Source organism: Camelus ferus, chromosome 5, assembly GCF_009834535.1.
Source record: "Camelus ferus isolate YT-003-E chromosome 5, BCGSAC_Cfer_1.0, whole genome shotgun sequence".
Taxonomy (NCBI): Eukaryota; Metazoa; Chordata; class Mammalia; order Artiodactyla; family Camelidae; genus Camelus; species Camelus ferus.
The window spans coordinates 54,772,446-54,796,409 of record NC_045700.1 but is presented as its reverse complement, the minus strand read 5'-3'; the positions used below and the strand labels follow the sequence as shown (position 1 = coordinate 54,796,409).

The window sequence follows — 23,964 nt, the reverse complement described above, 5'->3', positions numbered from 1 at the left end:
AATGCAAATCGTCCTGCTGAATTCCAGGCCTACTGAATCTGAAATCCTGGAATTAGGGCCCAGGAATCTGGGTTTTCACAAGCCCACCGGGGATTCTTACACACAGCTAAAGTTTAAAAAGTACTGTTCTACACATGGGTAGACATACACCAAAATGTTAACATGGCTACATTTGGATGATAAGATTATAGCTGATTCTTAGTTTTTATACATTACTGTATTTATCAAATTTACAGATAAGCATGTATTACTTTTACTTAAATTTATCCTATTTTAACTGTATATTTAGCCTTGGTCAAAACGGCAACATTTGTTGGATAAAGCTGGTATTTTTTTTACTTAGCCATAACAAGGTGTTAATTCAAAAGACATATTCTATTAGTGAAGACAGACAATAAAATAAAATAATCAAGGTATTTTTTAAAAAAGAAGAAGTACTGTTCTAGAACAGCACATCATGCATGTGAATAACCTGGGAATATTAAACTTCACACTGTGGTTCTGAGATGGAACCCAAGATTCTGCAGGTCCAACAAGGTATCAGGTGATTCCAATGCTGTTGGTCCTTGGACAACCCACTTTCTCAGCTTTGGCTGAACACTGGAATCACCTGGAGAGCTTAAACACTATGAATAATTCAGCCCCACCCCCAGAGGTTCTGATTTAATTAGTCTAGTGTGCAACCTGGGCGTTTCAGCCAATTGTAATTACAGATCCAGTTGATATTTCAGTACCGATGCTGATTTTTCACTAGTTCTAAGCTCATCAAGAGTGGAATGTGATTGGTACCTTAAATCCCAACTGGGATGTTCATTAGGAAGAAGTTAATAGCATAACCTGACCCTACTGCAGTCCATGGGGAGAAATGCTGTTCTTTCAAATTCATTTGGCCATTATTGTTCTTTCCACAAGAGTGTTAAGACTCAACTTGAAAGGTCAAGATTAGGATATGAGTGTAGGAGAAAGGAAGCAAAGAGATTTCTCAGTCTGCTTGTGAAAGGAGCCACAGCACTCATATGGTTTGTCAGGTTCATACTGTAAGACTAGATAAGGGAACTGGGCCAACTCTAATGGGTAATAAAGTATAGATTAGTTGAGAGTCCTCTGTGGCAGCTAGTCCTGAGGACCTCACAAGAAGGAAAAAATAGCAAGGTGAGCCCAGAGTCTGCAATCTTTATCATCTTCTTGAAGAGATGCCTAAGAATTAATATCTACTGGGAAATGATCCAAGAAATATTTGTCAGATGTCCATTTTTTTGGAAGGCATTGGGAATAAAATAATGAACAAGGGGAATTCCACTTCCAGATAGGCAGTCTAAGACCTGCAGAACTGCTCCTTAGCAAAACAAGCATAACTGGTGAAAATTATCTTTAAAAAAATTTTAAGTCTCTAATAAGAAAAAAATCAAACAACCCAATCCAAAAATGGGCAGAAGACCTAAACAAGCAATTCTCCAAGGAAGACATACAAATGATCAATATGCACATGAAAAAATGCTCAATATTACTAATTATCAGAGAAATGCAAATCAAAACTACAATGAGGTATCACCTCACACCAGACAGAATGGCCATCATTCATAAGTCCACAAATGACAAATGCTGGAAAGGCTGTGGAGAAAAGGGAACCCTCCTACTCTTCTGGTGGGAATGCAGTTTGGTACAGCCACTGTGGAAAACAGTATGGAGATTCCTCAAAAGACTAGGAATAGACTTACCATATGACCCAGTAATCCCACTCCTGGGCATATATCCAGAAGGGACCCTACTTCAAAAAGACACCTGCACCCCAATGTTCCCAGCAGCACTATTTATAATAGCCAAGACATGGAAAGAGCCTAAATGTCCATCAACAGATGACTGGATAAAGATGTAGTATATTTATATAATGGAATACTGTTCAGCCATAAAAAACAACAACATAACGCCATTTGCAGCAACATGGATGTCCCTGGAGAATGTCATTCTAAGTGAAGTAAGCCAGAAAGAGAAAGAAAAATACCATATGAGATTGCTCATATGTGGAATCTAAAAAAAAAAAAAAAAAAAAAAAAAGAATATAAATACAAAACAGAAACAGACTCATAGACATAGAATACAAACTGTGGTTGCCAGGGGAAAGGGGAGTGGGAAGGGACAGACTGGGAGTTCGAAATTTGTAGATACTGGCAGGCATATGTAGAATAGATAAACAAGATTATACTGTATAGCACAGGGAAATATATACAAGATCTGGTGGTAGCTTACAGCGAAAGGGAATGCGACAATGAATATAGGTACGTTCATGTATAACTGAAAAATTGTGCTCTACGCTGGAGATTGACACAACATTGTAAACTGACTATAACTCAATAAAAAATTAAAATAAAAATAAATTTTTTTAAATAAAAAAATTTTATATCTCTGCAAATTTTTCTAAGGACAAGGAGAAAATGAAGAAACATATATTCAAAAAAATCTACTAAGAATCAATAAAAACAGAAAGAATCTATGACATTTGAAGCAATACACACTCCCTATGAACAAATATACACCAATAAATTAGGTCAATTAGGTTTAATGGACAAATTCCTAGAAAGACACGAACTACCAAAACTGACTTTAGAATAGAAAATCTCACTAGACTATTAACAAGTCAAGAGATTGAATTAGAAATCAAAGAACTGCCCACAAAGAAAAATCCAGTCCCAGATAGCTGCACTGGTAAATTCTCCAAACATTTAAAGAATTAATACCAATTATTCACAAATTTTTCCAAAGCATTGAAGAAAAGCCACTTCCCAACTCATTCCATGAGGCCAGTATATTACTGTGATACTGAAACCAGACAAAGATATCACAAGAAAAGAAGGCCACAGACCAATATGTCATGAAGATAGATGCAAAAACCCTCAAGAAAATACTAGCAAGCAAAATTCAGCAACATACAGAAAGGATTATATACCATGACTAAGTGAGACTTACCTCAGGAACTCAAAGTGGATTTAATATTAAAGATGAGTTAATGAAATACACGCTATCAGTAGAATAAAGGACAAAATCCATGTGATCATTCAATAAGACTCTGAAAAAAATCTGGAAAAACCCAACACACCTTTATGATAAAACATCTGAACACAATAACATAAAATGGAACTTCCTCAACCAGATAAAGAGTATCTATTCAATACAATCCCTACCGAAATCACACTTTTTTTTTTGCAGAAATTGGCAAGCTGATCCAAAACTTTATATAGAAATGCAAGGGACCCAGAAAAACCATAACAATCTTGAAAAAGAAGAATAAAGTTGAAGAACACAAACATTCATTTTCAAAACTTACTACAAAACTGCAGTAATCAAGATAGTGTGGTACTAGCATAAAGACAGACTAATAGATCAACAGAGTAGAATTGAGAGTCCAGAAATAAATCCTGACATTTACAGTCAATTAATTTTCTACATGGGTGTCAGGACAATTCAGTGAGGAAAGAAAAGTCTTTCAACAAATGCTTCTGGGACAACTGAATAGGCACATTCAAAAGAATGAAGTTGGACCCTTACTTCACACCTTTATATGGACCAAAGACCTGATTATAAAATTTAAAAGTATAAAACTCTTAGATGAAAATATAGATGCAAATCTTTGTAACCTTTGAGTAGACAATGCATTTTCAGACATGACACTATCTGCATAGAAACTAGAGAAACTGCAAGAAACAAAAGAAAAAATACATAAATTGGCCTTTATCAAAATTAAAAACATTTGTGCTTCAAAGGACATTATCAAAAAGTAAAAAGATAATGCACAGAATGGAAGAAAATAATTGAATATCATACACCAACAAGGGATTTGTATCTAGAATATATAAAGAACTCTTATAGCTAAATAATAATAATAAAAATAACCCAATTTTTTAAAAGTGCAAAACCATTTCTTCAAAGAAAATATACAAATGGCTTGTAAATGCATGTAAGATGGTCAACATCACTGGCCATCAGGAAAATACAAAATAAAAATCACTATTTTATACCCACTAGGATGACTATAATTTAAAAAAAACAGATAACAACAAGTGCTGGTGAAGATGTGAAAAATCAGAACCCTCATACACTACTGGTGAGAAGGTAAAATGGTGCAGTCATTTTAGAAAATAATCTGGCAGTTCTTTGAAAGGTTAAACAGAATTACCACATAACCGTGCAGCTCTACTTATAGATATATATTCATGAGCAGTAAAACATGTCCACATCACAAAAACTAGTACATGAATGTTCACAGCAGCATTACTCATACTAGCCAAAGAAGGAAAACAATTCAAAAACCTACAGCTAATGAATATATAAATAAAATATTGTATATCCATCCACACAATATAATATTACTTAGCCATATAAAGGAATGAAGTACATGCCACAATAAGGATGAACCTTAAAAATATTATGGTAAATGAAACAAGCCAGGCCCAAAAGTCCATACATTATATTATTCAGTTTGCATGAAAAGGCCAAAATAGGCAAATCTGTAGAGACAGAAGGTAGACGAGTGGTAGTCTAGAGTTGAGGGATTGAGGGGAAATTGATGAGTGATTGCTAAGGGTATGAAACTTCCTTTCAGAGTGATGAAAATGTCAAAATTGATTGTCATAATGATTGCTTAACTCTGTGCATGTACTAAATCCACTGAATTGTACACTTTCAATGGGTAAATGTTATGTCTGTAAATCATATTTCAAAGAAATTGTTACCAAAAAATAGTGGATAACATCACAAATAATCCCTGCTCCCAGGGAATAATCCAACCTCACAATTTTCTCCCAGAGTAGAATAGTATGCCATGGGAAGATGTGGGAAGGGTACTCAACATTGACTTGAGGACGTTCCAAAAGAACATCCCAGAGAAATGATAAGTCAGCAAAGATTCCAAGACTAAATAGGAATACTGAATCAAGAGAATAACTTAAGCAAGAGGAATATTGCAAACAAGGGAATTTATACTGTGAAAGCCTAGAGCAAGAGAGAGTTTAGACAACTGAGGAACTAAAATATATTCTGTGACTTAGTGAAAGAGTTGGGTGACAACTAGTATGCTAGATGAGAAAACTCTCATGAAGAACCATGTGGCCCATGGTAGAAATCTGAACTTATACTATATCCTAAAGAAAAAAAATGGGGAGCTATTGAAGAGTTCTAAAGAGAAGACAGAAGGGGCATTGGTAAGATATCTTCTCATGCACATACCATATTTGGATTTGTCTTATCTAGTGGTTCTTGAGTTCCTATACATATACTCAGGAAAAATAAATAAATCTAGCTAATATGACACATAAATTAGAAGACATAAATTTGTCAGATTGACCAACTTGGCTACCCCCCAATTTTTTTTTTTAATTCTTCTTGGCAAATATCACTTTGCTGACTTTACCAAAAGTAAAGTCAGAAGACAATTACCAAAGACCAGGAAAAGCAAAATCAGAAGGCCATGGCAAGACTGAAAAAATATTTGCAAATTATCTGTCAGTTAAATATTAATTTCCCTAAACAATAAATAGACCTTATAAATCAAAGAAAAAAGTCAACTTACAGAATGAAAAATATACAAACTCTATGAACAGAAAGTTAACAGAAAAGGAATACAAATGACTCAAACACATAAAAACTTCTCAATCTCACTCACTATAATAAAAGAAAAGTAAAATTACATCAAGATATTATATTCTTTGCCTTCTTGGCTAGAAAAGCTCAGAAAGCTTGAAAACACTCTGTGCTGGCAAAGATAAAAGTAAAAAGTTACTCTCACACATGCTCATGAAAGCACAAACTGGCATAACCTCTATGAAAGGCAATTTAGAACAAGTTATCCAATCAAACACATCTTAACTTGGGAGTTCAGCCTCTGAAAGTCTATCCTATATACAAGACATACATGTGTCAAAGACCTATGTACATGGCTTTTCACAGCAGCATTGCTTTTGGATTGGAAATATCTAAATGTCCAGTATTAGGAAACTGCTTTTAAAAGTTATGCATTCATAAAATGTAATACTGTGCAGCCATAAGAGAATGACACAGAATGACATACAAGATACATTGGTATGTGAAAAAAAAAAACAGTACAGGACAATACAGACAGGATGCTACAGGGTGGCTAGAACAGTGTCTTTATATGCGAATTCTTTAGAAGGATTCACAAGAAACTCCTGGTATAGGCTGTCTGCAGGAATAATGTTTAGTTGCTAGTGGACAGGAGTGGGAAGAAGACTGATCATTGTATGCCCTTTTATAATTTTTGAACCAAGTGCCTCAAAAGTAAAGAAATATAAATTTCAAAAAAGTTAATTTAACCATTGAAAGATATTCCTAAATTACTTGACTTGAGACTCAAAGGAAAAAAAAAAACCCTGAACTTTCCTAATTCTTTGATGTTGGATAACAAAGGGCTATTTCATAGTATTAAAATCTTGACAGTAATTAAAAAAAAAAAAGTTCAAAGGATATGTCAATGCCCACAGAATATGTATGGAAAGCAACTATTTCATTCACCTAAAATTTTACAACTGCCTCTAGAACTTAGCATTGTTGATGATAAAACCATAACCTGTTAATCATACAGAACAGTGGAGATGATTCCAATGGATATTTTGTTTTCTGTCTGCTCAGTGCCTTTTCAACACAATTTTAATATTTAGGAAGTTTTCCACACTTCAAATCCTACCTCTCCAAGCTTGATACCAGAACACTCACTCTTCCTGCTTTGCATGCAGAGCCAGAGGCCTGAAACCACTAACCAGTATGCATTATCCCACTTTCAGGGGCACCCTATTTGCTGGTGAGTGAGGAGGAGAGGCATTTGGGAGACAGTCATGATCGTGAGGTGGAGATCCCAACACTGGGAGCTAGAGATCCGAGCAGAACACATGCTGTGGCATCCAGTGCCTGACCACCATGGCAGCCACCAGGTCATTTTCTCCTTAGGCTGGTGTTCTGTATGGTTTAAGTCTTTTTCCTAGAAGCTTAGCTTTGAGACTTTGAGGTTATTCTTCAGCCCCCTTAATGACTGTGAGTCTCCCAAAATCCTTTTTTAAAAACTTCCCTTTAACCAGTCAGAGTCAGTTCCGTTGCTTGATGCACACTCATAGGAAACTTATAGTTTACTAAAAACCAAAAAATGTATGTCATGTATTCCAATACACAAACTCCAAGGTAGTTAAGTTGCTACATTTCTTAAGTAATAACATCTTCTGGGATTAGTAAAGATGTCTCAGGAAGATTCAGTTCCCTAAGTCCTGTGAAAAAGGAACAAAAGAAACAAACATGCACAACAAATTGCAATGGGAAGCTGTTTCCCTATTTAATAAATGGCATTATTGATAACTGCACCCGTGCACTGAATTGAGGAAAGAAGTCAAGAATAGTACTAATAAACACTATCTGCTTTACATTGTGAAAATTAATAAAGGGAAACCTCATTAAAATGGGGTTGGGAGGCCAGAAGGGGGAACTCTCATGCCTGTACCACTCAAGGAGAATACAAATCCCAAAAGGAAGAGATGTACCTTGCATTTCCAGAGGGAGTGACAAGTGACACCACTTTATTACCTTCAGCAGAAGGAAGAAATAATTTCTCCTTGCCTGGCAACAGCTCAGCCAATGAGAGACTGTTACAACTCAGCCAATGAAAAGCCATCATACAATGAACTCCCAGTTTCCTCCAATGGGCTTTTTGTTTACAACAGCCCCTCCCAACTTCCCCTTCTCCTCTATAAGAGTTTCCTCTCCTTTGTTTCACCAGACTTGCATGTGGTTTGCCATAGTTGCATGTCCCAGATTGTAATTCTTTGCTGTCCTTTAATGAACGCATTTCACTGGTAAAATAACTGGCTGTTTTGTTGTCTTAGTTTAACAACATATAATACCTTATTTAAACCACACAAGATGCCAAGATAGGAGCTCATTTTACATATGCTGAAACAACTATCAGAGAGGCTAATTATCTGGCTTAAGGTCATAACTAGCTTTGAACCTAGGTAATCTATTCCTCTTCTTAACCACTACATTGCACTACCTACCAGTTTTAAAATAAACTCTAAAACATGGAGAAAATTATGTAAAGTTGTTTACCTGCCTACTAATAATAACTCTGTTCATGAATGAAAATTGTATTGTTTCTGAACTACAGGACGGTCTAAGTAAGAACAATAATATACAGAGCTACTACAAAAGACTAAACAAATACCCTGAAGTCATCTTAAGATTCTTAACACTATTATTATTATCCTTAGAACATACACAAAAAGCTCCAGGAAGTTAATACTAACCCTACTTTACCAATGTGTATATAATGTACTCAAAATTTCCTGCAAAGCATTTGTTCTCCATCTTTTAATTCATTGTATCTGGATGTTTCTTTTTGCCCATTTGAACCAGCATTGCTTTTTTCATTTATAAATCCCTTTATTATTCTAGATATTTTAAAAATATTTTTAAAGAAGACTTTGAGATATGGAAGAAATTAAGCTAAGAATGCATTCAAGGCCAAAAAGTAGTCAAGTTATACAGAGGAAGGAATTCATCAAGAGTTTGCTAGTTACTCTCATGTGTTCGCCAATATAGTGCTACATATTCTTTAACAGACATTTATCAGGAGCCTAATTACTTTCCAAGGTGATGGGAAAAGACACAAGAATAATTAATGCATGGTCTATGGCTTCACAAAATTTGCAATCTAATAAAAAGATAGAGCATGATCAAAAATTACTGTAATTCAAGTGGAAAATAAATGCCATGAAAAAGATACAAATATATTACTTTTGACTGGGGGGGGGGTGGGAAACACTCCAGAGAAATAGAAATCCGATATGCAGATTGCACAAGGAGAGCATTCCAGGTGTCAGGGGCAGCACAAGGGAAAGCTCAAAGGAATGAAAGTCTTGGTGTCAGAGCACAACACAGAAAAGTATTGTTCAGTAGTATCATGAAGGGTAGAGTGGGAGATTAGACTGAAAGAGTTTGACTTGTGAAAACTTACAATGCCTGGCTCAGAAGTCAGAACTTTTAATTCTGGAGGATGTGATCATCTAGAATAGGTACAGAAACACTGAGTCCTGACTGCATTTTGGCCATAGCAGGCACTCAATCAGTGATGCCAACTGCATCATTATTTATTATGGCATATCCTTTACATCTGTAGAATTAGTGAGGCGAGGAAAAGGAATGGGCCATCAGTAAATGGATACATTTAGATTTTAGCCTGATGTCTTACATTTATTCTGCATGGCATTTAGACTTTTGAGAAAGATGTGACATGCATAATGCTTCCCAAAATATTCAGTTGATAGGTAACAAGGTTAAATGAGTCCTCATGCTCAAAATAAAGAAGTAGATGTCCTAAATGCATACTCACATAAACATAAATTTGTTTTTTTTCATTTCTGTGCCCAGCATGAAGCTGTTAGAATGGAGTTCTTTTATACATCATTAAATAATAATATTTATCCTGCAGAGTTAAACTATATTAATTGCATTTCTCATTTTTTCTTTAGAAAGCAAAATGAAACAATGCAAAAAAAATTATAATCATTTTAAAGTTGTTGAATATTATGTCCAAAATTTAATTTTTCTACTTGTCATATTAAGCAGCTACTTTCACTGTATGAATAATAAAGTTTTAACACATGTAAGTTTAATTCAATTCTTCCTTAGTTTGCTTTGGGGGATCCTAGTCTCCTACTAGTTGGATCAAGGTATTTTTAATTACCATTTAAGTTGTGTGAGAATGAATTTTTGAGACATCATTTTTCTTTTTTCTAATGTGTCTTCTACCTGATATTTATCCTTGAGAATCATTTTCCAGATGAGAGAGTATGCCCAGAAAAACGCTATCATTTAGGAAAACAGGGGACATACATTATATGTGCTTTTGTCTATAAAAGTATCTCTCCTGGGTACACACTAAGCTTAAGAATTTGTCACATGACTATATATATATACACATTATATATATTATATATATAATATATATACACACATATAATATATATAAAAGTTTTTCCTAAATAAGTCATTCAGTGCAATTGAAGGATTGCCTATGGAAAAAAAAAGGCTTTAAAAATCCTTTGCTACCTCTTCCTCTGAATGAATTGTCTCTGGCCCAAAAGTTGAATTCAAATTAAGTTCAGACTCAACCATGGAAGCTGATGGTGCCTCTGTACTTAGCTGGGCAGAGTTCCGGGACTCTATAACTCAGACATGATGTCTCCATTGTTCTGTTCTGGTTGTTGGTGCAACTGTACTAATGACACCTATAAATTACGGGCCCAGAGGTTGAGTCAAACACAGTGTTTATATCAGAGTTTGTTGTGTTCCACTGAATCTGGAGACAGGTTGGCCTAGAAGTTAGCATAATAGGGTTTTGTCCCAATTTAGCCACCAACAAGTGTATGAAATATCTTCCCTAATCTGGTCATTTGTGAAACAGCATTGATTCTAAAAGGAAGACTGCCTCTGGCCATGATGCTATAGTGAGAAAAAAAAGTTATGTGGCATATTTCTGTATGCATTGACTAAAGTAATACTCACCATGGACCTCTGAAAAGGTATAGAATAAATGTGAAAGGCAAGAAGCTCAATGCAAATGCAAAAATTTCAGATAACTCCAAGGCTAATACGATATCTCCCAAGCAGCCTGTCAGGGCCTTAAAATTACCATGACCCAGAGTCTGGCGCCCTGATTTATAGGCTTCAAAACTCTCATTTACTAACAACAATTATCACTACCATCATGACTTTACAAATAAAAAAATCTATGATTGAAGAAGTTACAGTTTAGTCCCTGATTTAAATGGAAATGAGTAAAAAAGGACAGCGCATGCTATTGATAATAATGAGCGGAGCAATGCAAATTTGGCAGGACAAATCAAATTTCGTTGTAAAATAAAAACATTTTACAAGCCTGGTAAAGAGGTTTCAGTTGTTTGTGTATGCAACGTCACTCTCAGTAAAGGTTATCTTGCAGCTCCAGTCTGTAGTTTCTTATTAACAAAATGGAAAGTGAATGTACATACTAAATTAAACATTTCACCTCTTCAGGGCCATATCTGACAACTCTGTTTATCCATGCATTCACTCAATTCAACAGTCATTTATTAAGCCTTGCTATGTAGAAGGCAGCTTCATTTTGGGTAGCATAGAAAAAGTCAATACTTTCACAAGCAGATTTATATTTTATATTGAATCATAAAAATGTAGATTACCAAGAAGATATATAATAGCACTGATATCTTTGGCTGAAGCAAAATGTTCTCTGTTCAAAAGTGGGATGTGTCCTGTGTTTTACACTCTCTCTAGATGCTCCAATTCTTCAGTATCTGCACTTCAGAGCCAGGGTTGGGAGTGCCAGTCCCTAAAGGTCTGCCACAGCTGCACCTATATCTCTGTTTCAGAAAGAACCACCTTCACTCGTTACCAAAAACTAACATTTCCAACTGCTGTTGGAAGGGTTTTCGTTCTGAGTATTATATTCAGGTTCTGATTCAAAAGTTGTATAGTAAAATAGTCAATGGTAACCATTCTCCTAAAATAATCTATGGAATGAGTAATTTTACATAATTGATAAAAAGTGCCAAACAGTTACATATTGCTCTTTGGCTCAGAAAGAGAGCAGGACCCTGTGGGCCCTCCCTGATATAAATCCCTTACGTCCCATTTCTCTTTTTTAAGAAATATGCTTCAAGCAGCCTCCTAGACCTTCCCTGAGTTCCAAAGGGCAGATTCAAACAGTTGCTATTCAGGGAAGGGAGGGAATGCAGAAACTAGGGAGTTAAACAGTTAAGAAACAATAGTGTAATTACCTACCCCCAACACCAACAAAAAAAAAAAGAAAAAGAAAGAAAGAAAGAAACAATAGTGCAGCCCTGGAGCAGGGTCCTGGTTCCTCCTCAAGGAATATACATAACAGCATCTTTAAGTTCTTCTGTGGGGACTAAGGTCCCCCACCCCCTGCCTCTTGTTTATGGCTGAGCAGAATCTTCAGAGACATTTTTATGGGGGAACACTGGGTCCACCAGATTGCTGGCATTCTGATTAAAGCATCTTTCTTTCTTGTAACCAAGGCTGTTATCCCTAGGATCATACCCTTGAACTAGAAACCAATTACTCTTATCGAAGTCTGAGGAGGAGAAACAAGAACTGGTTAGAACCCATGAAGCCCAAGACGATGGAGAGTCTGACTGCCAGTGGACCTTGAGTCTGATTATACGGTCATTGTAATGCATTAGCATGCTCAGTGACGCACCCCTCAGCACCGGGGACAGTTGACGGCTGCCATGACAACAGCCAGAAACGCCCTTACTAGGACAGAAGACAAGGTGATTGGCTCCAGGACACCCAGAACAAGGACATGATGGTGCGAGCCGCCCACAAAAAAAAAAAAAATGCTGCAGCTGGAGCTGACTCTGTTAGGCAGTTAGATAGAAATGAGCACTGGGCAGAGGGACAGGTAGGGGAAAGGAACAACCAAGAAAATAACAGTACGTCTGTACTCAGGATAAGGGACTCCAGAAACTTTTACTTTCTCTAAATGAGGGCCAACAAAGAAGCCGGCTAAAATCAAAATGCTGCATAGTAAAGAGAAGGACCTGGCCTAACTTGACTCAATGCTTATTCTAATGTAATTAGCATTGCAGTTTGAGCCCCCTCCGGTAGGTTTCTCCGTGTGCTTCACAGGCAAGAACCTGCCCAAAAGGGGATGGGGGATGGGTATTCCAGAGCACAAGGAACCTGAGCTGTCAATCCGCCTGAGCACTCAAAGAACCTGAGCCCCGAATCAATCAATCAATCATGAAAACGCCCCTAAGCCAGGATATAAGAACAGAACAACAAAGGAGCGACACCATTTTTCCTCTCTTGGATTGGCCTGCCCCCACTTCTCAGGGGTGTTCTGTATTTTACTACCTTTTTACTTTATTAATAAAACCTTGTTTACATCACATTTTCTGTCTCTCGTCTTTTGGGGGGGGGTGACTAAGAACCGAGGTAATTCTTATTTCCCTCCTCCCAGTAACAACTCTACCCGGCCATCTTTGCTGACGGCTCCCCACTGGAGTACTTCCCTTCCCCACTCTAGCGCTTTTCTTTCCTTCTCCCTGCTTAAGCACCTTCCTTCCGTTTCCCCTTCTGAGCAACAAAGCAGCTGTTCACTTCATCCCTCCGCCTCTGCTGCATGAGTTCTTTCACAGCCAACAGCAAGGACCCACACTTTGGTGGGCTTCCTAATTTAGGGGCCCCTCCATCTTACTTGTATTCTACCTATTGTTCAAGGCCCAACTTACATGCTGCTTCTTCTATAAAGAATTCCTTAATCCCGTCTGCGAAAATTAAGTTTATCTTTTTTCAACATTTCTTATCCTGAGGAGGGTTGGGTTAAAACCTTTCTTTTTATAAAAGATGAAGTGATAAAGTATAGTTTCATTCCTAATGTTCCTAATTTATTTTTAAAGTTAAAATATATTCTACACAACCTTAACAGTATTCTCCAGAAGAATTAAAAATAAGATCAAAGTATAATAGTAGAACATTGTAAATTAAAAAAGAAATTGCCAGGACACATAAAAGAGAATGCATACAACAAAATCACAGAGATAAAGCTAAGTATATCTGTTAATAGCAGCAAATAAAAATGGCTTACATGCCTCTGCATATTTAAAAAAAATAGCCTTCAGATTAATTTACAAAAAACAAATGCCAATTATATAATGTACAAAACACACAGCTAAAACAAAGTAATACAGAAAGAGTATGAGAAGGAAGGAGTTAATGGCAGATCTGAAATCAGTCTCTCCTGCCTCAGGGACACCTGAGGTCCTTTGACCTCAGCTAAAATTCCTTATATGACTGACAGAGTTTAATATCCATTAAAAAATGAGGCTCTTCCTGTGGCTTCTATGTACTCATCTAAAGAATCCTTCTACCAGGATATATCTGATCTGACTGAATTTTTTCAAAATAAAGAAGCCTGAATTTTAGATTGATTACCCCAAGCTCTGCTAGAGAGTTGCATTTAATCACACAGTATTCCTAGTTAACAGCTAACTAGGAGATCTCCAGACTGAGCAGCTTCCCTGTGCTAACTCACCTGGATAGAATTAGCTCTGGCTCTCTGAACCCAAATGGTCCCAGATGTTTGCCTAGCAACGAGCATCTGACTGACTTGGGCACTCTCGGACAGCAGTTTAATGATGCATGTGGCTCCCTTCTTGAATCCTTTGCACAATCATTAGTGCAGCTTTGTGCTAGGTAAGACTTTTGCTTTGTTTGAGTCTGGTGGACAATTGAAGTCTTTGTGATAGTGCAAAGGATAATATAAGGCAGGGCCTGATTTACTATAAGATTGATAAGGAAACAAACAAACAATATTGTCATAGTGTGACATTATTATTTTTTGAAAAGGTAGACTTTGAGGCAAAGGACACTAAATGGAAGCCCTAAAAAAGTAACAAAAAAAAGAAAGATGCAAACCAATATCCTTTATGTATTGGACGTTGATTCAAAAATCTTTAACCAAATATTAGTAAACTGACTCCAGCGATATATAAAAAGAATTATATACCATAAGCAAGTGTGATTTATCCTAGGAATGCAAGATTGATTTAACATCCAAAAAACAACTAATGCAATATGTCATATCAATAGAATAAAAGACAAAAATCACAATATATGATAAAAAAAGAAAGATCTGTCAGCAAACAAGGATTAGAAAGGAACTTCTAAACCTCAAAAAGGCATCTACAAAAAACTTATCGCTAACACATACTCAATGGCAAAAGACTAAATGTTTTCTTTCCTAAAATAAGAGACAAGACAAGGATGTCAACTTTTACCACTTCAAGCACAGCATTGTACTTGAGGTTCTAGTCAGAGCAGTAAGAAAAGAAAAAGAAAGAAAAAACCATCAGATTGCAAGGGAAGAAGTAAAACTGCACTTATTCACAAATGACCTGATGGATTACACAGATATCCTAAGAAATTTACAAAAGAAAAAAAAACCTACCAGAAATAATAAACAAGTTTAGCAAGGTCATAGAGTGCAAGATAAAAATGTTAACTTTATTTCTATATACTAGAAACGAATAACATAATTATGAAATTGAGACAATTCCATTCACAATACTATTGAGAAGACTAAAATTCCTAGGGACAAATTTAACAGAAGTACAAGACTTGTAAAGAAAACTAGAAAACACTGCAGAGAGAAATTTAAAAAGATTCAAGTAAACGGAGAGATATATCATGTTCATGAATTGTTAACAAGGTAATTTACCTCAAATTCAACACAACAGATTCAATATAAAAGTCAAAATCCAAGCAGCCATTTTTGTAGAACTTGACAACCCAAACCTAAGGCTTATATAGAAATGTAAGGGTCCTAGAATAGCCAAAACAATTTTGAAAAGAAAAAAATGAATTAGACTTATATTACCTGACTTCAATACTTACTATGAAGTTACAGTAATTAAGACAATGTGGTATTGGCATAAAGATAAGTACATAGATCAATGAAACCAAAGTAAACCTTTAAATGTATGGTCAATTAATTTTTGACAAAGATGCCAGGCAATTCAATAGGGAAAGAATAGTAGTTTCAGCAAACGTAGGACAATGCCTATCGATATGCCCCCAATTGACATTAAAAGCTTACCTTTACCTCATATACACAAAAATTAGCTCAAAATGGATCATAAGATAAATGTAAGTCTATAATATTTCTACAAGAAAGCATAAGAGAAAAATCTTTGGGATGTTAGGTTAGGCAACAATCTTTGGAATGTTCTATACAACACCAAAAATAAAATCTGTAAAAAAAATTGGTAAGTTGGACTTCATCAAAGTTAAAGTTTGTTCTTCAAAACAAGAGCAAAGAAGAAAATGAAAATAAAAAGACAAGTCAAATCTATGAGACAGTATTTGCAAATCATATATCAGATAAAGGACTTGTATCCAGAATATATGAAGAACTCTAAAAAGTCAGTAAGAAAACATTCAGTTTAAAAATCAGCAACAATCTGAGTAAACATTCACCAAAGAAGATATGCAAATATCTAATAAGCACATGAAAAGATTAATCATTAGGGAAACACAAATTAAAACCATAAAAGCATAATGAGGAATCACTACATTCTTATCAGAGTGGCCATAATTCAAAAGACCAGTGACTAGTATGGATGAGGATATGAAAATCCTGAGCCTTCATATATTTCTGTTCAGAATTCAAAATAATACATCAACTTTGAAAACCAATTTGGTAGTTTCTCAAAAGTTTAAAAAAATACCTACCAAGCAACCAAGCAATTCCACTTCCAGGTATCTACCCAAGAGAAATAAAAACTTAGTTTAACCAAAAAGTATATAAAATATTTATCCTAGATGAGTTCCTTTTTTCCCTCGAAGGCACAAAATAACATTTTAAAATAAGCAATCTGTTTAAAATATGTTCAAACAATTCAGGTAACAATAATTAAAAATCTTGTCTTACACTGGAATAGTGCCACCTGCTTTTTTTTTTTCAGTTTTATTGAGGTGTAATTGACAAAACTGTAAGATTTTAAAGTGTGCGACATGATGATTTGATATATGTCTAAGTGAGTTCTTGTAACTTTTTATACTATGCTCTGTGATCTGAGTCAGACTGGTTTTGCCAATAGTTTAAAATAAGTGCATAAAACACTTACTTTAAAAAAAACTTCTAAATACAGAAAACAGAAATGAATAAAGTCTAAATAATAGCCTAATAATTTTCATACTATTATACATCCATAAATCAAATAAGCACAATATGATTTAAGATAAATAAAACTATGCAAACAAGGAAAAATTTAAATATTACCTCAAAATTCTATTAGGTAGTAAATCAGTGAACTTGGAGAGGCTAATTTTTTTTTTCTCTAAGTACCTGAGTCATCCAAAGGGAGTTTATATTCTGGAAGAATCTACCATATTGTTTTTTAATATCAATAATAAAATATCATGAAAGGATATATATACAATTATACACTGTTTTTATTTTATTTAGCTTACATTTCCATACTTACATGTGTTCATGTGCCTACTGAGAAAAAAATATCTTTTAAATTTTTAAGCTGTGTCATAGATGTTTTTGTATATATACTGAGAAATTATTTTTTTTTAATATGTGCAGTCAAAATTCCAGTCAAATTGTGAATAGTGAATCACTCAAGTAATTACTTCTTGGAGAATATAACATTGAGCTCAGCTGCCAGTCTCATTCATATTATACTCTTTTCAGCATCAAGACTAAGCAGGCCAAATGTGAACTAAGAGAAGGTTGTTTCTGATTCCTCCTACTCTCTTTCAGAACTTTTCTCCTTTCTCATTGCATCCTATTTCATTTTCCCTTGGGGTGTCCAGCCTTTTCTGTTCCAAAAGGGTACCTGCTCAGATGAAGCATTCAGAAAAGGATCAGACATACAAATTCCTGCCAAAGTGTTAATGTCCTACTGATGATTAAAATCGAGCTCTCTGACTATCTCCTGATGGCTTATGGGTATCAAAGAAAGCCGATGGAAAGGGTTTTAGATAGAGGTGACTAGCAGACATGTATAACATTCCATCTTCTCTGATGACCATCCCTTATCATTATTCTTATCACTTAAATTATTAAGTATTTCTTGAAAATAATTAAGATCCATGTCATAGGCTAAAGGCCACCATATTGAAAGAATTTCAATCTCTATTCCCTAAGATTTGAAAATAAGTTGACAAGGATTCTGGAAGGACTGTATTTCATTTAAGAAAAATTATGCAGAGAAAATCTATGTCACCTCTCTTATGCTTAGTCCATTGCAAAAGAATTCCAAGAAGAGAACAGAGCCAGATCTTTAAATATTAGCATTTGTAAGGTAAAATGGTTAATCCTGCTAATAACTTAAACCTATGGTAAACTTCTGAGATTTTTAGGTATTAAATGAATATATGCATAATTAATTAAATATAATCAGAGATGGACAGCCCCACTTTAAGCACACCATGAGCATCATTATATGAACAGAGAGAAGGCAGAATAACTTAGAGTGACATTATTTTCAAATCACTTAAGCCAAATAATTTTGAATTCAAAAGCTTTGATCATGTATAATCCTGGTGAAAGACCGAACTGTAATCAGCCTATGATATGTTATGTTACAAAGCTGCAGCACTAGTGCATAACAGAATTTTATTTTCTATTAATTCTTTTTTCTCTGAAAATGCAAACACTCCGTATGCTTAATAACTCCAAAAAAGAATGTTCTCCCATTCTAAGACTGCCCATTAGTGAGTATTTTATTTTTTAAAAAACACATATACAAAGAAAACAGTGACTCACAAAGCCATTTTCGAAAACTCACTTATCCCATGTGCTAAATCAAGAACAGTAAACTGTCAAAAATATTAGTTCAATTGTGTATTTTAGCAAAAAAAAAATCAACAACATATGCTATGTTTATAGTGACTTTTGAGCTCTTTTAATTCTGCCATAAGACTGGACTCAGAGGCAGGAGGCAAAAAAGCTCTAGTAGAAGCAGAATTAGGGTACGTGGGAGGATCTGTCTCTACTAACCGCATCTCCCAAGGAAGAAAGTTCCACTAGAAATAGACCCCTTATTATAAATATTAATCTAAAAATAGAAACAAGACGACTGTGGCAATAAAACTGCCTCATATTCTAGAGCTATATTGTCCGAAAAGATAGCCACTAGCTACATGTGATGATGCTTTAAGTTAAAAATTTTTAATTAATTACAATCAAAATTTTAAATACAGTACATCAGTCATACTAGTCATGTTTCACGTACTCAAAAGCCACATCGGGTTAGTGCTGATAATGGTGTTGAATAGCACACACACACACACAAAAACTTTCCCATCATCACAAAAAGTTCTATTAGACAGCACTGTTCTGGAACTCCACATGGGCAGGGACCATGTGTTGTGTGTTTGAGCCATTCATGTAAGTGCCTAGCACAGTACCTGGCACACAGCAGATATTCAATTAACATTTGTCTGATTAATTAACCAAAGGAACTGTCATCTTTTTCTTCCTTCCTTCCTTCCTTCCTTCCTTCCTTCCTTCCTTCCTTCCCTCCTTCCCTCCTTCCCTTCTTTCTTTCTTTCTTTCTTTCTTTCTTTCTTTCTTTCTTTCTTTCTTTCTTTCTTTCTTTCTTTCTTTCTTTCTTTCTTTCTTTCTTTCTTTCTTTCTTTCTTTCTTTCTTTCTCTTTTTGGTAGCTCCACTGCTCTACCTCGGGCTGGCCAAAATCATAACTAATTAAATGGTTCGCAGCCTTGAAGACCCACTATCCCATCTAAATTCCCACTTCCAGCAACAAAATGGCTGATACTTGAAGGTGATTTGCGAAACAGGCAGGTAAATGCACTTCAATATATCGTATTTAAGCCATTTTTGGTAAGTGATATCGCTTACGTATTCTGTTATTTGGACATCAGAATCTTTACTGTATAAGTCAGGAAGCATACTTGTAAATACAAATATTAATCATTAAAATACCCAAAGTGGTCCTTTAACCCTGATCTTTATAAAAGCAACCAAAACAAAAAAGTTGGAGATGACTGAATTTACACAATCAAATAAGAACAATAAGCAACTTTCTACAATACACATTAATTTTAGGATGTATAAAACATTGTACATAATATACCATGAGATTCTGATATGAGTTTCTACTTCTCCTGCAGAGGAAATTCTGAAACTCTTAAACAACATGGTTAAGTTAACTTGCTGTTTTGGTCTGTTCTGGATTCTTCCTCTGGTGTGTTCCATACTCTTCCGTTCTATGACTCAATAGGGATGAAGATGTTCATGTGCTTGAAACAAATTTACTAATATGATTTGCAGACTTGCTCAGCTTTTTCCAGTAATTGATCCAAGTTGATTTTAAATACCTAACATTTTTCAGCAAATTCTGATGGAAGCTTTTTTTCCCTCCATATACTCTGCAAACTATGTGCCATTAATTACAGTTTGATTGGCCCTCTGTCTTTTGGACTGAACGCTCTGTGCAGTCTGTCTTTTCTGTTCCCTGCCCTGCTCTGGAATGACAGAAATGAATATATGCTGCTGCTGACTGAGGTTCATTCCATGGAACCATGGAAGACAGCGTGGTATTTGCTTCATAACACCTTCTGCACAGCTGGTAAGCCACCAGCACCATGGACCACTCAAGCAGCACGCCAGAGGTAAGTTAGGGACTTGCAAATGGGGAGGCAGGTGTTGAGCCCCCAACAGGACAGTTAGAGAGACATGGAGCTGACTGAAAAAATATCAATCAGCAGCTGCTGTCATACGAAGGGATTTGTATTAAACAGTCCCAGCTGCACTCCCCTGTTTACTACAGCATATTCACTATAGCCAGAATATGGAAATAACCTAGGGTCCACCGATGAATGAGTGGATAAAGAATATGTGATATATGTGTGTTTATATATGTGTCTGTATATATACACAATGGAGTATTATTCGGCTATGAGCAGAAAGGGAAACCCTGCCATTTGTGACAACATGGATGGAATTTGAGGGCATTGTGCTCAGTGAGATGTCAGAGAGAGAAAGACAAATATACTATATGGTATCACTTATTTGTGTGATCTATTAAAAAAAATTCAAACTCATGGAAACATAGAAAAAGAGGTTGCTGGGGGCTGGGGGGGTGGGGGAAATAGGGAAAGGTTGGTAAAAGGGTACAAGCTTTCAGCTACAAGATTAAAAGCCCTCAGGAACTAATGTAAAGCACAGGAACTGTAGTTGACAGCACTGTACTGTATAACTGAAATTTGCTAAGAGGGTAGAACTTAAATTTTCTTTCTCTCACATACCCATACACACACACAAAAGCAAGATAAATATGTATGGGTATGTTAGTTAACTAGATGGGGGAAATCCTTTCACAATATATACATAAACCAAATCACTACAATGTATACTGTAAATATCTTACAATTTTACATATCAATTATACCTTAATAAAGCTGATTCTTTTAAAAGCTTCTAAATCAATTGATTCTGTATAATTTTCTGGACACACAAAAAGAATGATCATGGGTTTGGGAAATATAAAAATGATACTAACTTTCTCATCCCATTCTTTATTTAAATAAGTAAAAAAATATATAGTATAGGAAGGACTAAGCATTTTCTCAAAGATCATAAGATAATAATGAATATTAGAAATAAATATTAACTATTATAACTGTTTAATAATGTTAATAAATAATGTTAAAATATTTTTATTTTTAATTTTCAAATTTTAACTTAATATTTAAAAATAATGTTCCATTATCTGTTGTAATTCTGACTTCTCAAGCATGTATAATTATTTTTAACATTTATATATAAATATACATATACATACAAAAACACACAGTCATATACATATACACACAAACACCCACTACTCAATTATTAGAAACTCTTAAAGTTTCAGGCATAAGTTTCATATAGCTGAGTTCTAAAATAGGACCAAGAAAGAGGTTGAAATCTAGGGTAGAAAGAATACAAGAGCATATCAATAAATAAAGCATAAATCTCACTGCAGTGTCCAGCATGTACCCAAATACAGCAGAAGTGTTTGACAGTAAGAATTTGCCAGATTGCTTGATACTTTTTTCCCTCAAGAATCAGCAGCTGGTACTGACCAAGATATTGGCTACATGTGGTTATAAGTGCAGGTTGATAGTTACATTCTTCAATGGTGGGACACTGCCACATATCCCCTTAGTTATTAGTTAGCTCCAAATAGAAATCATTAAAACCCCATCTCCCTCAGGGATCTCCACCCTCTGCCTCCATCAGTGCACTTCAGTTTTTACAGCATCATTTGTTTTTCCGGCATCTCAATTTTCCTCTCCATAGACCCATGAGATTTAATCACACATGTAGCAAAAACCTTATGTTCTATTTCCTCTTTTTCAAGGGCTACAATTTCGCATCTGTGCTGCCTGCTCACACCCCCACAGATTTAATTTACTTGTCTAACTCATCAAAATTTCAGACATATGCGTGTCTTCTTTCTCAATGATCTTCTCACTTCCTTCTCTCTTCCAAACCACCAAAGCTCACCCTGGGCCTGTTCTACAGCCACACAACAGTCACTGTCCACTGAACCCTGGGCGGTTTCTCGTCATTTCTTCTTGTTCGGAGAATGTTGTTTCTCTACATATTTCCAACTGTCTTACTCTGATACATTCATAGCCTCATTTATTAACGAAGATTGAAACAACAAAAAAGAGTCCTGAAGTTAACAATCTGCATTAATGAAAACTCCCCCATAGAGCAGTAGACTGTCCCAGATCTAACTATTTCATACCAGTTTTCAAAGTATGATTCCCTTCTATCTATAACCAAGAGTGTTGTGTCTCAGTTGGGTCCAAGTAGAGGAGCACTCAGCTAAAGTTAAAATATGCTCAGTTTCACATTTGAGGAGTCAGGCTGGGGGTTTTCAGAGGTTTATTACTACTCTTTTTTTCTCACCATATTCTCCCTAGGAAAATTCCATCAAAGGAATTTTTTTTTAATCTAACCAATAGGAAAACAGGTGAGTGAGGCAGAATTTCCAATTTGCCATTACTGAAACAAATAGGTATTGTATCCAATGTTTCACACTCCATTCATTGTACCCAGGGATGTGCTTTCTTTATATCCTGGGCTTACATTAACTGAGCCTTGGATCACCTCTACAGCACATTTCCCTCAGGCATTTGAAAAGCTGGGATCGCTGTTTTAAGTCATCCCTACCTTGTCCATACACACTGCCTTTAACAAGTTCTCACGATTAAGGGAGCCAAATTGTTATCAGGCAGCAGCTTTTTGTCTCATAGCAGAAAGAATTCAGAAATGAGACATGGAAGTCAAAAAAGCAAAGCAAGGATTTACTAACAACAGAGAGTACACTCTTGGGGGGAGGGCGGGGAGGCCCAGGTGGGTAGCTGCCTCAAGTTTCTTTGGCAAGCTGGGAATACGGGGTGTAAAAATGAATGGGCAGAACATTCATTGGCAGGGAGGGGTTTGGGGTCCTCTTTCCTGCTCTGCATCCCAGCTCCACCTTCCCAAGGGAAGGAGGGATTTTTTTTTTCTGTCCTTTAGTCTTGATTGGGAAGTGCAATGAGGGCATAAAAAGTGAAAGGTTACATTCAGATGGTGGAGAGTCCTGTCTCGCCCCACCTTTATTTGTCTGCCTCCAGGACACTTGTCAACCCAAAATGTATGGTTTCTTATCAGTCTGGAAGTTCCTGCTTTTCTCTATCTGCCCAAGGGCCCCCATTGTTCACAAGACGTGTGGTTTCCTGCCATTTGGCCCATTTCCCCCTTTCTCTGCTCATATCTGGCTATCTACCTGCTCTAATAAAATGCACAATGAAACGTGATACCTTTACCAAGCAATGCCAATAACACCACACCTCCTTTTCCTTGGAGGGATCACCTTATCACTTTAAGAAAAAATAGCTAAAGATAAATGAATATGTGTATCGACTTTCTTATAGATGGCTGAGATCTTGAATAAGTTAAGAATATGTTTGATGGGAACTTAAGCTTCAGGTTGTGATGCTTCCAGGTGCATAGAAAGAATGATATGACTGAATAATCCAAGGATAAAACCAGAGAAAATTATTCTTCCTCATGTAGTAATTAACTCACCTGGACTTGCAATGTCTCTGTTCTAATAAACAAAATATAAACAAAAACAAAAAAACAGAACCAGTGATATTTTTAAATATGTTAAGAACTTTCAAACAATTACTACTTTATACAAAAGCTATTTTAGCAATTCTCCTTCACATAAGACACTGTAAATTCCCTCAGAAATTAAAAGGGGTGGGGGACTTTCCTGACTCCTTCAGAATAGTCTCATTGACCCATTATCTTTTAGTCTGTACATCTAGCCAACTCTTTGCCAACCAACTAAAATGATGCAGCAAGCTGT

The 23,964-nt window shown here is 35.7% G+C and overlaps 1 protein-coding gene across 2 annotated transcripts in view; it reads right to left on the bottom strand.

The window, feature by feature from the left end:
* Nucleotides 1-23,964, bottom strand: part of LOC116663695 — a 298,294-nt gene that overhangs the window by 104,718 nt on the left and 169,612 nt on the right. The window lies entirely within an intron of this gene.